At 48.2% G+C, this 18,599-nt stretch overlaps 1 protein-coding gene and 1 long non-coding RNA gene across 4 annotated transcripts in view; one reads left to right on the plus strand and one right to left on the minus strand.

The window, feature by feature from the left end:
* Positions 1-18,599, minus strand: part of NTSR1 (neurotensin receptor 1) — a 48,395-nt gene that overhangs the window by 18,249 nt on the left and 11,547 nt on the right. The window lies entirely within an intron of this gene.
* On the plus strand, positions 8,150-18,295 carry LOC145532020 (uncharacterized). 3 transcript variants are annotated; one of them, XR_014072918.1, is made up of 4 exons: positions 8,178-8,257; positions 8,479-8,585; positions 15,626-15,760; positions 17,841-18,295. It is a non-coding gene; the product is annotated as an uncharacterized LOC145532020 (long non-coding RNA). The 3 variants fall into 3 exon arrangements; XR_014072920.1 differs by lacking the exons at positions 8,479-8,585; positions 17,841-18,295 and adding an exon at positions 16,460-16,817 and having other exon boundaries at positions 8,150-8,257; XR_014072919.1 differs by lacking the exon at positions 8,479-8,585 and having other exon boundaries at positions 15,677-15,760.

Here is an 18,599-nt window from a genome sequence, read left to right on the forward strand (position 1 = left end):
TAGTTTTGTTTTCATTTCTTTATTTCCCACTTGGCACCTTGCTTTAGTTTTGTTTTCCAGTTCGTGCTTTAGTTAGTTTTGTTCCTAACTGGTAAACATAATTTTTGATTTCCTTTGTTCACCGGATCAATCTATTGTACTTTATTTTTATTGGACTGCTTTGACTTTGCTCACGGGTGTATATGTATATGTGTATATTCCATTATTTTAATTATTATTTGCCTGATTTTGTAACTGCATTTGTCTGGGGTTCATCTTTGGTTTCTTGTTTTTGCATATCTGTTTTAATCTCACTTAATGCCATAACAAACCACTTGTGGAATCTTTGTTCCTGACCAGAGATCAAGTCCTGAGCCTTTGGAGTGGGAGCACTGACTCCAAGACCCTAGACTAACAGAGAACTAACCCTAAGGGGTGTCAAATAGTGAGAACTCACACAAAGGAAATCACTGTAATACAAGATCAGGCATCATCCAACCACCAATAGTACCCTGTGCAGGATGCCTCATTTAAACAACAAGCAAAACAAAAACACAAACCCAATAATCATCAGCAGATAGGATTACCACCTCACTCAGCCTTGCCCATCAGAGGAAAAACAAACAAACAAACAAAAACTCAGCACAAATCTCACCCTGTATGAAACTTACACAAACCACTGGACCAAACTTAGAGGGGAGAAATCAAAAGGAAGAAAGAATTCAACCTCGAAGCCTGGGAAAAGGAGACCTCAAACACAATAAGTTAAAAAAAGAAAAATGAAAAGGCAGAGAAATACTACACAAATGAAGGAACAAACTGGAAACACATAAGTCCAAATAAATGAAGAGGAAATAGGCAAACTACTTGAAAAAGAATTCAGAATAATGATGGTAAAGATGATCAAAAACCTTGAAAGCAGAATGGAGAAAATGCAAGAATCAATTAACAAAGACCTAGAAGAATTAAAGAATAAACATGCAGAGACAAAAAACACAATTACTTAAATTAAAAATACTCTAGAAGGAATCAATAGCAGAATATCTGAAGCAGAAGAATGAATCAATGAGCTGGAAGATAAAATGGTGGAAATAACTTCTGAAGAGCAGAATAAAGCAAAAAGAATGAAAAAAACAGGACAATTTCAGAGACCTCTGGGACAATACCAAATGCACCAACATTCCAATATTAGGGGTCCCAGAAAAAGATGAGAAAAAGAAATGGTATGAGAAAATTTTTGAAGAGATTATAGTTGAAAATTTCCCCAAAAAGGAAAAGGAAATAGTCAATCAAGTCCAAGAGGCACCAAGAGCCCCATACATGATAAACCCAAGGAGAAACACGCCAAGACACATACTAATCAAACTAACAAAGAATAAATACAAAGAAAGAATATTAAAAGCAGCAAGGGAGAAACAACAAGTAACATACAAGGGAAATCTCATACGCTTAACAGCTGATCTTTCAGCAGAAACTCTGCAGGCCGGAAGGGAATGGCAGGATATATTTAAAGTACTGAAAGGGAAAAATCTACAACCAAGATTACTGTACCCAGCAAGGATCTCATTCAAAATTGATGGAGAAATCAAAAACTTTTCAGAGAAGCAAAAGTTAAGAGAATTCAGTACCACCAAACCAGCTTCACAGCAAATGTTAAATAGACTTATACAGTCAAGAAATACAAGAGAGGAAAAAAGATCTACAAAACCAACCCCAAACAATTAAGAAAATGGCAATAGGAACATATATATCAATAATTACTTTAAATGTAAATGGATTAAATGCTCCAACCAAAAGACACAGACTGGCTGAATGGATACAAAAGCAAGACCCATATATGTGCTTTCTGCAAGAAACCCACTTGAGACCTTAAGACACATATAGACTGAAAGTGAGAGGATGGAAAAATATATTCCGTGCAAATGGGAAGCAAAAGAAAGCTGGAGTAGCAATCCTCATATCAGACAAAATAAGCCTTAAATAAGGAAGATTACAAGAGATAAGGAAGGACATTACATAATGATCAAGGGATCAATATAAGAGGACTACGTAACAACTGTAAATATCTATGCAGCCAACATAGGAGCACCTCAACACATAAGACAAACACTAACAGACATAAAAGGAGAAATTGATAGTAACACAATAATAGTAGGAGACTTTAACACCCCACTCACACCAATGAACAGATCATTAAAATAGAAAATTAATAAGGAAACACAAGTCTTAAATGATACATTAGATGAGATGGATCTCATTGATATATTCAGGACATTCCATCCAAATGCAGAAGAATACACCTTATTCTCAAGTGTACATGGAACATTCTCCAGGATAGACCACATCTTGGGTCACAAATCAAATCTCAGTAAGTTTAAGAAAATTGACATCATATCAAGCATCTTCTCTGACCACAATGCTATGAGACTAGATATCAATTACAAGAAAAAAACTGTAAGAAACACAAACACATGGAGATTAAACAACATGTTTCTAAATAACCAACAGGTTACTGAAGAAATCAAAAGGGAAATCAAAAAATTTCTAGAAATAAATGACAATGAAAACATGACAACTCAAAACCTACAGGATGCAGCAAAAGCATGTCTAAGAGGGAAGTTTATAGCAAAACAATCCTACCTCAGAAATAAGAAAAACATCGAATAGAGAGCCTAACTTTACACCTGAAACAACTGGAAAAAGAAGAACTAAAAAAACCCAAAATTAGTAGAAGGAAAGAAATCATAAAGATCCAAGCAGAAATAAATGAAAAAGAAATGAAAGAAACAATAGTAAAGATTAATAAAACTAAAAGCTGGTTCTTTGAGAAGATAAACAAAATCGACAGACCTTTAGCCAGACTCATCAAGGAAAAAAGAGAGAAGAATCAAATCAACAAAATTAGAAATGAAAAAGGAGAGGTTACAATAGACAATTCAGAAATACAAAGGATTACAAGCGACTATTATGAACAACTATATGGCAATAAAATGGATAACCTGGAAGAAACGGACAGATTCTTAGAAAAGTTCAATCTTCCAAGACTGAACCAGGAAGAAATAGAAATTATGAACAACTCAATTACAAGCACTGAAATTGAAGCTGTGATCAAAAGTCTCCCAAAAAACAAAAGCCCAGGACCAGATGACTTCATAGGAGAATTCTATCAAATATTTAGAGAAGAGCTAATGCCTATCCTTCTAAAACTCTTTCCAAAAATTGCAGAGGAGAACACTTCCAAACTCATTCTATGAGGCCACCATTACCCTGATACCAAAACCAGAAAAGACAACACAAAAAAAGAAACTACTGGCCAATATCACTGATGAACATAGATGCAAAAATCCTCAACAAAATGTTAGCAAACAGAATTCAGCACCACATCAAAAAGCTCATGCATCATGATTAAGTTGGGTTTATTCCAGGAATGCAAGGATTCTTCAATATACACAAATCAATCAATGTGATATTCCATATTAACAAATTGAAAGATAAAAACCATATGATAATCTCAATAGATGCAGTAAAGCCTTTGACAAAATTCAGCACCCATTTATAATTAAAACTCTTCAAACAATGGGCATAGAAGGAATATACCTCAACATAGTAAAGGCCATCTATGATAAGCCTACAGCAAACATTATTCTCAATGGTGAGAAACTGAAAACGTTGCCCCTAAGATTAGCAACAAGACAAGGGTGTCCACTTTCACCACTATTATTCAACATAGTTCTGGAAGTCCTAGTTACAGCAATCAGAGAAGAAAAAGAAATAAAAGGAATCCAGATCAGAAAAGAAAAAGTAAACCTCTCACTGATTGCAGATGACATGATACTGTACATAGAAAACCCTAAAGATGGTATCAGAAAATTACTAGAGCTAATCAGTGAATTTAGCAAATTTGCAGGATACAAAATCAACACACAGAAATCACTTGCATTTCTATATACTAACAATGAAAAATCAGAAAGAGAAATTAAGGAATCAATCCCATTCACCATTGCAACAAAAAGAATTAAATATCTAGGAACAAACTTATCTAAGGAGACAAAAGAACTGTACACAGAAAATCATAAGACCTGATGAAAGAAATCAAAGATGACATAAACAGATGGAGAGATATTCCATGTTCCTGGGTAGGAAGAATCAATATTGTGAAAATGTCTATACTACCAAATGCAATCTACAGATTCAATGTGATCCCTATCAAATTACCAATGGCATTTTTCACAGAACTAGAAGAAAAAATTTCACAATTCATATGGAAACACAAAAGACCCCAAATACCAAAGCAGTCTTGACAAAGAAGAATGGAGCTGGAGGAATCAACCTTCCTGACTTCAGATTATACTACAAAGCTACAGTCATCAAGAGAGTATGGTACTGGCACAAAAACAGAAATATAGACCAATGGAACAAGATAGAAAGCCCAGAAATAAACCCATGCACCTATGGGTACCTTATTTTTTGACAAAGGAGGCAAGAATATGCAATGGGGCAAAGACAGCCTCTTCAATAAATGGTGCTGGGGAAACTAGACAGCTACATGTAAAAGAATGAAATTAGAACACTTCCTAACACCATACACAAAGATAAACTCAAAATGGATTAAAGACCTGAATGTAAGACCAGAAACTATAAAACTCTTAGAGGAAAACATAGGCAGAACACTCATTGATATAAATCAAAGCAAGATCCTCTATGCCCCACCTCCTAGAGTAACGGAAATAAAAACAAAATAAACAAGTGGGATCTGATTGAACTTAAAAGCTTTTGCACAGCAAAGGAAACTATAAGCAAGGTGAAAAGACAAATCTTGGAATGGGAGAAAATAATAGCAAATGAAACAACTGACAAAGGATAAATTTCCAAAATATACAAGCAGCTCATACAACCCAATACCAAGAAAACAAACAACCCAATCAAAAAGTGGAAAAAGACCTAAACAGACATTTCTCCAAAGAAGACATACAGATGGCTAACAAACACATGAAAAGATGCTCAATATTGCTCATTATTAGAGAAATGCAAATCAAAACCACAATGAGATATCACTTCACATCAGTCAGAATGGCCATCATCAAAAAATCTAGAAACAATAAATGCTGGAGAGGGTGTGGAGAAAAGAGAATGCTCTTGCACTGTTGGTGGGAACGTAAATTGATACAGCCAGTATGGAAGACGGTGTGGAGATTCCTTAAAAAAAACTAGGTATAAAACCACCATATGACCCAGCAATCCCACGCCTAGTCATATACCCTGAGGAAACCAGGGTTGAAAAAGACACACATATCCCATTGTTCACTGCAGCACTATTTACAATAGCTAGAACATGGAAGCAACCTAGATGCCCTTCGACAGATGAATGGGTAAAGAAGTTGTGGTACATATACACAATGGAATATTACTCAGCCATAAAAAGGAATGCATTTGAGTCAGTTCTGATGAGGTGGATGAACCTAGAACCTATTATACGGAGTGAAGTGAGTCGGAAAGAGAAAGATAAATATCGTATTCTAACGCACATATACGGAATCTAAAAAAATGGTTCTGAAGAATTTATTTACATGGCAGCAATGGAGAAACAGATATAGAGAACAGACTTATGGACATGGGGAGAGGGAAGGAGAGGACGAGATGTATGGAAAGAGTAACATGGAAACTTACATTACCGTATGTAAAATAGATAGCCAATGGGAATTGGATGTATGGCTCAGGAAACTCAAACAGGGGCTCTGTATCAACCTAGAGGGGTGGGATGGGGAGGGAGATGGGAGGGAGGTTCAAAAGGGAGGTGATATATGTATGCCTATGGCTGATTCATGTTGAGGTTTGACAGAAAACAACAGAATTCTGTAAAGCAATTATCCTTCAATAAAAAAATAAATTAAAAAAAAAAAAAAAAGGACATGGTCAGCACCAGTACCTGGAGTCTGGTAGAAGCCTCCAGCCTGGTCCATCAGAGCAGATGGAGACAGCTCCCCGGGGTCACTGCCCCAGGGAGCTATGGGCAGGGTGGCTGCCACCTGGGGAGGTACCAGGGGCATGGCCACCATCCCATCCTCGAACTGTGGAGGAGGGTGGGGGCCGACAGCCCATGGGGCACTTCTCCCTACAGTGGGCATCTCGTCCTGGGGCCAGTTTGTCTGCATCTTTCCTCCACCCATGCAAGAAACTAAATTCCCCCTCCCAGCACTGCACTTGTCACAAAGGCATAGTCAGTTCATTTGTTAGACTGGGGGTGTGTCAAGCTGCTGACACTGGGTTTTGATGCAGAAGAGAGATCCAGCTGAACCGTGGCATCCTGGCAAGGAGCAGACAGGCTTCCAGAGGCCCCACCTCCTGCCTGCAATTACGATAATTTGCATAACTGTGAATGGGGCTGGCCCGGGTTGGTGGGGCCTGTGCAGAGCACTAAGCAGGGACAGGCCTCCCCGTAGCCCCCAGCAGGCCAGGTGGGCAGTAGCGCGGCCCTAGAGGACGGAGAGGTCAAGAGTGAGCTGTTCCCTGGGGCATGGTGTGTGTTCCCCCCACGCCACCCCCAGCTAGCTGCCCAGGAAATGAGCACAGTGCTCCCAGTCACTCACACGCTGAACAGATGAACACACGCTCCCTCCCATCCCTCCTCTGCCCCGACCACCCTAATGGTGTGGCCTATAAATGGTAGAATCAATCTCTCACAGCTCTGGGGGCCAGAGGGTGAGACCAGGTGCCAGTGTAGATGGGCTCGGGGAAGGCTGCCTTCCATGTCCTCCTGCAGCAGAAAGAGGGCGGGGGCTCTCTGGCCTCTTATAAAGGCGCTAATCCCATCATGAGGGGCTGCACCCTCAAGACCCCATCACCACACAAAGGCCCCACCCCTTAACCCATGACTAGGGGCAGTGATTCAACATAGAAATTTGGGGAGACACTTTCAGTCCAGAACAGCTGGCAAAGGGAGGGATAAACCATCTCCACACAGGGTGGGTGGGGGCCCTAGTGGCAGTAGGTGGGGGAGGCCTGGGCAGATTCTGGAGAATGGCCCCAAGTACACACAAGATTCCCACATGCATGCACAGGCCACTTCCTCCCCACTGGAGGCAGCATCTGTGGCTGAATAGCCCATTGGAACAGCCTGGCTTGTGCCAGACATAAATGATTCACAATTTTCTAGTGGCTACATTAACAAAGTAGAAACAGGTGGAAATAATTTCATTAATAGATTTTAATTTAATTTAATTTATTCAAAATATTACCGTTTCAACAAGCAACCAGAATAAAAAGCACTAGTGAGGTGCTGAAGTTTCTACTTCCTACGAGCTCTCTGGAGTCACGAGTGTGTAGTTTTCACCGAAAGTCCCTGGGATTCAGACTGGACACTGCATTGCAAACGGCAACTTGAGGCTCTTATGAGAAGCCCTGCAGAGCAGTTTCTAGAAACGTCCACCCCACAGCCCGCAGTGCCTGCACCTGCTCCCTGGGTCCCACCTCTGGCCCTCAGGGGAGAGAGAAGTGCAGCCTTCAAATCCCAGGGTCACCCCTAAAATGGGATGTGTCAGAACCTGCACAAGGTCAAGTTAGTCATTCATTTAAAGGGAGTCATGAGCAAAGTTGTGGTAAAAGATGAAGCCACCCAGCAGGAACAGTAGGCAGGCAGCCCCCGCCTGGGGCTGCAGGGGGACACTGGAGGAGCAGCAGGGACCCCGGGGTAGCCTGTGTTTGGGGCCACGGCTTCCAGAAACAGACTTTAGCCTTCTCTGCACTCCAGAAAGCATCCAGATGCCCCAAGATTTCCAGGGAGGGGGGAGGAGCCACAAGGTGTGCCCCAGGAAGTCTCGCTCTCCTGCCCCCATCACCCACCCAGTCCCAGAAACGAACCGGAGTTATGCCAAGGAGCTAAACCCCGAGGACAGGGTGCTGGGAAGGGTGGGAGCACCCAGGAGAAGAGGCAGAGTGAGTGGCTCCCCTCTCCCACCCCTACCCCTGGCCTCAGTCTCCTTCTGCATAAATGGGAACAGTGGGGACAGCACTCAGCCCTGAGGGTGGCCATGGGGGTAGGGAGGGGTAAGAGTCAGCTCTCAGAACTTCATTAGTGATGCGGGGGGTGGGCGACAATCGTGTCTGGGCTGTCACAGTGCCTGACACACGCCAGTCACAGCTTCATCACAGTCCTGATCCCTGTGGGAGGTCTGCTTACCCTGGTCAGAACTTTTGTCATTACCTGAGACCCGAGGCTAGCCGCCATCAGAGGGTGGTGGACCCACCCTCTCAAAGCCCGGACCACCTGCCACATCACTGGGTAAGATGCCCTGAGCTGGTCGATGGCAGTCACACTTTCTAGAACTTGTCCTCCCCACCCAGAACACTGGGATGGACACAGACTGACTCCAGTGGAGAGCCCAGGGGGTCCCTGCCCAAGACAGAGCTCACAGCCCACAGAGAGGAGTGTGGGTCAGGGGCAGCTCACGAGGGAACCCACCTCCTCCTTCTCCCCAGATTCATGCTAACATTTATCCCCAGAGCCGAGACTTTGAAGGGTGGTTGCACAAGGTGCCTCCCAGCAGCCTCGCGAGGACAAGGACTCAGATGTGGACTCTGACATGGAGACTGTTTCCCTATTACAACTGGTAATCAAGATTCATTTTCCCTGACAGATCTTATCCTGAAAAGACATCCACACTCTGTTTATGACATGTAAATTACTCGGGATTTGCAAGTCGATTACCTGCATGAATATTCATGATGCTGGATACCCAGGCGGGTTGTGGCTCCCAGGACACAGCCTGCCTGGGGCCCCAGGCCTCTCACAGTGACATGACAAGTCTGACAGATGCCCGCACAGTCACCAGAGGTCACTGTCACCTAGATATCAGCAGGGTCTGCAGGCCTGGGGCCCCCTCATCGTGACCCCGACAGGCAGGGGAAGAGATGCTGCACCAGGGAACGGGGTGGGGGCACACTTGCCCTGTTGACTGACCTACTTTCCTAAATTAAAGGTGGCCGCATGGGGCTCTGGCCAAGACCCAGGGCTCCCTTGGCCTTGGCCAGGTGGTGGGAGTGGGACAAGGCTGTAGCCCTCCCCCGGGATGTGTGCACTCGTGGCTCCTCGTCCATCTCTGACATGGGATGGGGAGCTCTGGGGTTCTCTCCCCTGTGGCCAAAGGCACTGACAGATGGCTGGGGCAGCCAGTCTGTGAGCTGGACCGTCAGAGGGAGCCTGGGGTCCACACTCAGGCCTTCTTTGGCAGCTGCAGGGCCTGGCCAGCCCATGGCTGACCAGCCCAGTGATGGGCCCCGTTCACCCTCCTGCTTGTGAGGTAAAAACAGGTGCATTTGCCCAGCAGGTCAAAGGCCCAGTAACGTGGACATTGGTTAAAGATATTCCTCTTGAACCAAAGCAAAGTGGGTTTGGGTTGGGCCCAAGATGGACTTCCTGTTTTAAACTGTCTTAACTGCTAAAGCTGGTTATGGAAGGAAATTTGGAAATTTGCATGATGAGCAGGGGGCGAGCAAGTGGCCTTTATCTCCAAACACTGACATGGGGGCTCCCCACCAGGCACCACTCAGTGATCCACAGATGCCAGTTCCTTGCATCTTCACCATGGTCCAGACGAGGAACCAAGGCAAAGAGAGGTCCCGTCACCCCGTGAGCAAGTGTTGGTGGAGATGTGCATGAAGGCCACCCTGGCCAGCCCCTGCTTGCCAGTAGCACTCAAAATGAAATACTTCAGTTATAAATATAATTGTATGTGTACAGTATCTACAGAAGAAAAATTACAAATCAGAGAACACCTAAATCAATGGAGAGAGTCCATGTTCATGGACAAGAAGACAATACTGTTACTGTTTCAATTCTCTTCATCTATAGATTCAACTCAACACCATCAAAACCTCAAGAAGTTATTTTGTAGATATCAATGAACTGATTCTAAGGTTTAAGTGGAGAGGAGGTGAAAGACCCAGAACAGCGGGCATAACATTGAAGGAGAACAAAGTTGGAGGACTGACCACCAGCTTCAGGACTTCCTATGTTGTCATCAGTTCAACCTGGCACAATAAAAACATAGGAGAAAACCTCCATAATACACAAAGAACTTTCTTGACTCAATAGTAAGAATTTAAAAATTGGCAAAAGCTCTGAACAGGCACCTCATCAAAAAAAAAAAAAATACACAGATGACAAAATAAGCATAAGAAATCAAGGTGCTTAACATCCTAAGTCATTGATGGTGGTGGTGGTGGTTTAGTTGTTAAGTCATGTCTGACTCTTGAGACCCTGTGGGCTGTAGCCCACCAGGCTACTCCATCCATGGGATTCTCCATGCAAGAATACTGGAGTGGGTTGCCATTTCCTTCTCCAGGCTATCTTCCTGACTCAGGGATGGAACCCTCCTCTCCTGCATTGGCAGGAGGATTCTTTCCCCTGAGCCACTAGGGAATCCCTCCTAAGTCATTATGGAAAGGCAAACCAAGACAAGGAAATAGGATGTGAATGGTGATAGATACAATGTGAGTGGAGGTAGGTACAGTGTGAATGGAGATAGACATAATGTGAATGGAGATAGATACAATGTGAACTAGAAATACAATGGCAAGAGAGATAGAATGTGAATGGCTAAAATAAAAATGAGGACACCACATGCTGGAGAGGATACAGAGCAGCAGGAACTCTTCTTCTGTGCTGGTGGGGATGCCACATGGTATAGCACTTTGGAAGAGAGTCTGTAGTTTTTTATATAACTAAACATACTCTCACCATATAATCCAGCAATTGTGCTCCTTGGTATTTACCCAAAGGAGCTGAAAACGTATATCTACACAAAAGCCTGCACACTAAGGTTTATAGCAGCTGTATTCACATTGCCAAAACTTGGAAGCAACCAAGATATCCTTCAACAGGTGAATAAATAAAAACCATGGTGCATCCAGACCATGGAATATTATTCAGCACTAAAAACAAAGGCACTATCGAGCCATGAAAAGACATGGAATAAACTTAAGTTCAATTTTAAGTGAAAGAAGCTGATTTGAAAAGCCTACAGACTATGATTCTAACTCTTTGTATGACATTCTGGAAAAGGCAGGAACATGGAGATGGTAAGAAATATACACTGCTTCTGGGCAGAATTTAGACATTTAGAAACAGTGACCAGGTCCCCTTGGTCCCCAGTCCCCGCTGCCTTCCTTGAGTGCCCCTACCCCTGTGGTCACCTTCCTCAGGACACATCCAATTGCATTTAAAGTGGTTACAAAATTAGAGGCTGAGGAAACCAAGGCATGAGGGCTCAACGTCCTGGCCAAGGCCTGGGGTGAGGTCTGAGGCCCTTGGGTGCCTGCTGGGGCAGCTTGTGTCCAGGGGGCCAGGACACAGAGGTCTGGATGTGTGCGGGCTGTGGGTGGGGCAGCTGGGGTGCCTGGTCCTCTGGGCCATCATCTCTGCCCGTCCCCAAACTCGTCACCCTGAGCTCCACCCTGGCCGCTGAGGTGGGTCACAGACCCACTGAATGCTGCTGCCGGTGGCTGTGCCTGGGTGGGGACCTTGGACAGAGTCCCAAGCCCCAGGGGCAGAACACGTGTTCTCCGTGGGGCTGGGGCTGAGGGTGCCACAAAGGCCACCTTTGAGATGACTCGCTGCAGGTGCTGGCCCTGCCACAGGCCCCATGTGACCTGAGTCACTCCTAACTCAGAGATGTCCACTGTGTGGGCCACAGCCCAGCCCAGCCCCCGCATCCCAGCGGGGCCATCTCCAGGTAGCTCAGACTCCAGTGTGAGGGGCTGAGGCTGGACTTCCCCAGAGCCCCTTGCCTGCCATGCCTGTGGCTCCAGGGACCTATGCTTCCTGACTGGGCCCTCCTGGGGCTGTGGGCAGAGTAGAGAAACTGGCCTGGGTGATTCCATGGGCTGCAGCCTGGAAAAGGCCATGGAGAGTGTGTCTGGGCACCATCACATCTCAGCACCTACTCCTTGCTGGCCAAGAGCTCCTAGGCATGGAAGGATGATGACCAGACAGTATCTCTCTGACTGCAGTTGGGAGGGGAGGGACAGGGCCCCCAGGGGTCTCAGGGGCCCCCTCTTCAATTCCAGTCCCAGATGCCCTCAGAATAAAATCTACCCTAAGTCCTTCTCTGCTGAGAGGCATTCTGCATCCTGAGCCCTGGGCCCTGTTGTGGGGGCTGTGGGTGCAGCTGCCAGTGCCCGGCCCAAGCATCTGCTGGCCTGTCCAGGTGGGCCTGGGGGATGTGCCTCTGTTCTGAATGAGGAGCAGGTGTTTGTCTCACAAGCACGACTGCCTTGCAATCTGCTTGGCAGAGAAAGCCCAGCCTTCCAGTCAGCACGCTCTCCCTTCACAGTTGGTTCTTTTCTTCTTTCTCTTTGTGAGCAAGACACGCACACAGAAATAAACTTCCACTGTGCACACCTATCTTCTGCAGAGCTCTGGTCCAGCCCAAGTGGAAATGGGTCCAGGGACCGGCCAGCAATTAAAACCACCAATGCCTTCAATTTTCATTGAAATAGAAACAGCTTTGCAGAGGGGAAGTTGAGAAAGGAGCCCTCTGCCGTTTTTAGAACCAAACGTAAAAACCTGCAGGAGCGAAGCTGGGGTTGAATGGAAGCTTTGCGTCCTCCTGCCTTGAGCATCAGTCTGTCTGTCCACCCCCAGAGAAAAGCTGGCAGCTTGCCAACCAAGCCAGATGCTGGGGAGTCAGGGCTGCCTTATTGGACTCCGCTCTTGTTACTCAGGGAGGAGTGGAGCCCGAGGTTGACACAGGAGCTGTGTGGTTAGGGAATGGAGAGGTTCATGGAGGGGACAACCCTGGGGCCCTGCTGAACAGTGAGGGGAGGTGAGAACATCACAGTCAAGGAACCTGAGCCTCCATCCTACTGGGTCAAAACTCAGATGCTCAGAAAATCTGAGGGCAGCAACTACCCACTTCCTCAGACCTGAAAGCCTCTTGGCCCTTCCTCCAGGAAGCCCTCCCTCCAGGAAGCGCTCCCTGCTTCAGGAAGCTGACATTGCTTGAAAGTCAATGTCACTATTCCTTGTCCTCATAGGGAGTCCTGGGAGGGCTGTAAAGAGCCCAAATGGCCCTGTTTTGGGCCTGAATGAGCCATGGAGTTTGGGCAGTCCTGGAACTCTGGTTGGCCTGGCACTGTCTGCTCTGACAGGGGGTGAGAAGTGTAGGGCACTTGGGGTAGGGTTGGCCCCGAGTCGGTCACAGCACTGGGGGGCCAAGGGTGTGGCACCCAGCTGCTCTGTCCTGTGACCCGCTTTGCCCACTCTCAACCAGGAGCCAGACCTGGCCAGTCTGAGACAACATTTCCCCCCAGAATCCGGGAAGGACCCAGGGGAACCGAGAGGAAACAGGGAAGGTCCCTGGGCAGTGCCTCAATTCCCTGCTGGCCCTCAGGAAGCTCCTGCTGACCAAGGTCTGCCCAGGCTATTTGTCTGGATTCCTAACATCCAGAGGCCATTTGAGCTTTCAGCCAGAGATGATGACTGGTCCAGGGTCCACCTCTTCCAGCCGAGTTGCACCCTCCAGCTGCCCTGGACACATGTCCTTGTAGAAATTCTGTCCAGCTGCCCTATCCGTGCAGCCTGCTGGAGTCACCTGGTTGCTAGCCAGCGGCTCGGAGCCACTGCCCAGCGGCCGTCCACAGGGATGCCCAGAGCTGCTTTACTGAGTGCCGGCAGGCTCGTGGAACAAAACTGTCTCCAACCTGCTTGCTGGATGGGCCCTATCACAGGAAAGGAAACTGTGTTCCAGGTGGTGACAGCTGTGTTTATGTTCAGTGGCAGAGACAAGCTGTTTGCACCTCACTGCACTCCAGCACTTGAACCCACCTGTCCCTGGAAAACTCTGGGCTGGGGTCCCTGTGATCCCCTTGCCCTCCCAACCTTGCTACTCCAGACTCATGGAGATTAAGGGACTGTGCCCACAGGCTCAGGTGCCATGCTGGGTGCGGCAGAGGGTAGAGGGAGCTGCAAAGAGAGAGAGAGAGCCCTAGGTGACGAGTCTATGGGGAGATGGGGACATGTGTGCACAGAGGCCCTGCACCTGACTCTGGGCTGAAGGGGCCTGCATGGGCTCTTGTGGGGGCTCAACATGACCTGACCTGGCTTCAGGAGATAATTCTTCTGGTTGGAACGAGACGGTCTCTCTCTGGGACTCCAGGAGCACCCAGTGGCTGTGTGACCAATGAGCACAGGTGACACTAAGCCCTCTCCTTCCTGACAGTCAGTCCTCACAAACACCAGTGCTCACCCCTTCATCCTGTTGATGGAGCCAGGGGATTGATGAGTTGCACCACAGCATCTGGTTTCCAAAGCAACCCTAGAGGTGACGGTGTGACACCCAAACACTGTCAGAAGTGATGAGGGTCACAAGCATCATTCAGCGCCTGTCTCTCCTGTGGTAGTAATGGATGAGCAGACGCCCTGGCTTGTGGGCACCCTCACTGTTTGTGGATATGGAGCCACTTGACCTCAGATCTGTGAACTGACTAACCCCATGATGTCTGTGGAGGGTTCCTGTGTTCCAGGGGCCACACTGCATGGGACAGTCAGGAGCTTCTGGGACCCACATGTGGGTAACTAGGGTCACCGGCTCCATCTCCCAGAGGGGCAAGAAGTGCAGAGGAGAGGGTCACATGGGGCCCTTCAGGAGTTCCTTCATTGAGAGCCTGCCCTCCTGGATTCCACTCTCTGACAGCGGCTATTTCTCCAGGGCAAGAGAAACAAAAACAAGTTTAATTTATTGGTAATAGCAGTGGAAGTCCCGAGGCAGCTGGGGCCTGAGCCACTGGCTCCTGGACACCAGAGCCTCCCTGGAGATCTATTTCTGTCCTGGCATGCTGGTGCTGGATTCTAAATAGTTCCTGCACCATGACCCCAGCTCACAATTTCTGAGAGTGTGGGGGAAGTTGACCCAGGGGTGCCCCATCCCTTTTGAGATTTAGTGAAAAAGATCAGGGAAGGACTCCATTAACACCCCCAGAAAGGGCTGGAATTGGCTCAAATTATTTAAATGTCAACTAGACACTCCTTGTCATCGGGGTGCCGGTGACCCCAGCCCCTGGGCCACTGCCTGGCAGCTCCTTTAAGTCCCTGTCTGGTCAAGCCTAGGGGCAGGACAGGGAGGGGAGCTCTTGGCTCTTCAGGGGACCACTAGGGCCCCAGGGAATGGAGCAGGGATTGGGAGCCTTGAGGCAGAGCCACTGGGTCTGCAGTTGTATCCTGACCCTAGTGGGTAGGGAGGGTGCCCACACACTGGGCTGGAGGGTGCCGGGGAACTGTCTACAGTCTGGCCTCACTGCCACTGCCCCTTTCTGGCTCACCCTTGGGCCAGCACAGCCTCCTGATCAGGGACCCAGCATCCACACCTGCTCCTCCTGGCTGCCCTGCACAGCAGAGCCATCTTGGATGCCAGTCCCAGGAGTAAAACCAGGCTTGTTCCGCACATGTGTCCCCTCGGGCTTCACATAGCCACTTGGAGACATCATGGATTCTGACCCAGGCTCAGAGACCCCACAGAGGCGTTAAATGTTTCACGCTTGGAGCAGAAAGGATGGACTCTGGAGCCACAGACCTCACTATACCCTCTTTGCCATGGCTGGCTCCCCACATTTGACCCCCTTGATTGTCACAGGCACCTGTCTCCCACTGTAGGCTCATATCTGGTCATCGAGTCAACCTGAGCTCAAGTTTGTTTCATCATAGTGTCTGACAGGACCAAGCTGGGACAAGTCAGCACACTCCGGCAGGCAATGAGAAGAGTTTTCAGCCAAGGAGCCACCTGACAAGGTATGAACAGGTGGGACTACCTGACAAGGTGTGAACAGGTGGGGTTACCTGACAAGGTGTGAACAGGTAAAACAACTGGTGGAGGATCCTGAGGCCGACCCTCAGAGGCCCTTTCCATTCCAGGCCTGAGGGGTGTAGGGAGAAAGCAGTGATAGAATCCATGTGTTCATGGTCCCAACCTCACAGGGTCACCACGGGGGTCAAATGAGAATAGCTGTGAAACAGGATTTGTGGCCTGCCTGGCCTGTGTCCTCGTCCTCCCCCAGCCCCACCCCATCCAGGGCCGTGTCCTTGCAGGGAGGTCAGAGAGCATCTCCTCTGCTGAGACACCGAAAGCCCCATCCTGGCTGGTCTTGGGACTATGCTGGGAACTTGCACTGGAGGCCTGTGAGGTCTGTGTTCAGCCCTCCCTGCTCAGCGTTCACCCCGGGGCCCCTCACAGGCCTGGGCTGAGATGATCCGGGCAGGCAGCACACAGGGGCCAGTCCTCAGTCCAGGAGAGCCGGCCGTGATCCCACTTTCTGTCTCTGCCCTTGCAAGTGTGGTCTAGTGGGGTTATTGGTGGCCCCTGTCCTAATCCCTGGATCCTGTGAATGCGACCTTGTTTGGAAAAAGGGTCTCCATGGATGTAGTTAAAGATCTCAAGATGAGATCATCCTGGATAGGGGTGGCCCTAAGTCCAGTGACAAATGTCCTTAGGAAGAGCCAGAGAGGAGAGACATGGACACAGGGGAGAAATCATGAGAAGATGAAAGCAGAGATGGCAGAGAGGTGCCATGAGCCCAGGACGCCTGGACCACAGAAGATGGAAGAAGCAGGAGGACCCTCCCCGGGAGCCCCTGAGGGAACCTGCTCTGCCCACACTCTGATTTGGCAGCCCAGCCTCCCAGCTCTGGGAGAATGGATTTCTGTGGTCTGTTGCTGCAACCCCAGGACCATCAGCTCACGGGACCATGGGGTTCCCACAGCTTCGGTGACAGGCAGATGCATAAGAAAGTGTTTGGGGTTAGAGCTTTTTCAAAACATAAAGATCCACCCTGTGTGGTTTTAACTGGAAGCTTTCTGAGTGCCTTCTAGCTGCTCTCCAGTTCTGACATAAAAGTAGGTATTTTTAATACACGAGACGGCGTCTCTTAAACAAGCTGTCAGGAAAATGAACTGCAGGAAGTTTAGCGGGTGTTAACCCTGTCTAGGTGCCCTGCAATTATCCGCGTTGAGTCTGCAGGCAAGTGTGACAGGGTGGGGGCTCAGAGGCGCCTTACTGTTGCAGAGCAGCTCGCCTCGGCTGGGGTACTTTGTCTGCTTGCCAGCTCGCTGTGGCTGGCTGGTGTTTTTTCCCAATCTTCTGGGCCTCTGAGTGTGCCAGGAGCCTACTGTCCTCAGGGGCCCCGTGAGACTTGAGTCCCCCTGAGCCCTGGTCTGGGTGTGGCAGGTGCCCCCGTCTGCCCCTCCTCCCCAAACCCTTGGCAACCCTAGGCAGAGAAGATGTCCCCTGGGGGTGCTCAGGTCCACCTCAGCAGAGGTGGCAGTGGGGCTGGGCAGAATCTGGTACCCAGGCATTGTGGCAGCCTGTGGCGACAGAGGGGACTTCAGGCCAGCAGCACTCCCACTTGCCTCTGGCTAAACCCATAAAGGCATCAGAACGGGCCATGCCACAATTCAGCTGCCTGAACCCTCACTCATGGGGCTCTCCGTCCTGCCTCCTTCCCTGGATGCTGGTGCCTGAGCTCCTGACCTGCTGTCCAGGGAGACAGGCAGACCACTGGGAGATTACCAGGGGGTGCTCGACTTCAATTTGACCCTACCAACCCCAGGCCCAACCCTGGGGTGGGAAGAACAAAGGGGTGATGTCATGGGGCTTCCCACACTGATTACAGTCCAGAGGGGGTCCCCAGACTGCCTGTCCAAGTAGGTCCCTGGGATAGAGAGATCTCTGCCCCCATCTGAAACACCTTCCTCTTAAGGGTCCCCAGGTGGGGCTGGCGGCAACGGGAGCAGCCGGTCTGTCCAGATCAGCAGAGCTTGGGAGATGGGTCAGCACAGATGTAACTGCTTCTCCCTTGTCCCTGGCAATAAATAGTGACCCTGGACAGCGCTTCCGACCGTGCATATCCTGCTGGGCACAGAGCCCGAAGTGGACTGAGTCACAAAAGAGCAAGTGTTCGATATGGGCCCCAGCCCAGCCTGTCCTGGATGACTGGACAGGCAGGGCTCCCCAGTGACACAATCCAGATGCACTTTCACTCCCTCCCAACCCTTGGGAGCTGGAGGTTTGTGGTCCTGCCAAACAACTAGGAAACGATGCTCCGGGTGACAGTATCCCACGGCCTGCTGTGAGCTCTCACGACTTGGTAATTTCTGAACAAGGACAATTCCAAACAATCCCAGGACTCTCTGAACTTCAGGACATTGGAAGTGGCGTGTTTCTTCAAACAGAGGAACTCTCTTTGTGTCACCCGCTGAAGAATGCTCTTAACCTTTAGATGTGTCCACAGAGAGTTATTGAAATTTACAATAAACCCAGCTTTTAACAAAGAGCTAAAAATGTTTAAGTCCAAATAATGTTGCACTTTTTCATAAGCCTCAGTACAGAATTTACTCAAACACTGAGGCTGTCTTCCACTTTATGTTTCTAGGATAACAATGTTTCTTTTTATCTATTCTTTTGCTACATTGTTTTAATAATCTCTTTGAACCAAGTCTTTTATCATAAGCTGCCTCAGATATTTTTGAAAGTAGGCAGTGTTTAAAATCCACAGATGATTTCTACTTGGGGCACTGGACAAGCTCACCTGTCATAAACAACTATAAAATTGTACACAATTTGTCAGGCGATTGT

This window comes from Giraffa tippelskirchi, chromosome 13 (assembly GCF_054371585.1).
Source record: "Giraffa tippelskirchi isolate mGirTip1 chromosome 13, T2T-mGirTip1v1.2.pri, whole genome shotgun sequence".
In the NCBI taxonomy this organism is placed as follows: domain Eukaryota; kingdom Metazoa; phylum Chordata; class Mammalia; order Artiodactyla; family Giraffidae; genus Giraffa; species Giraffa tippelskirchi.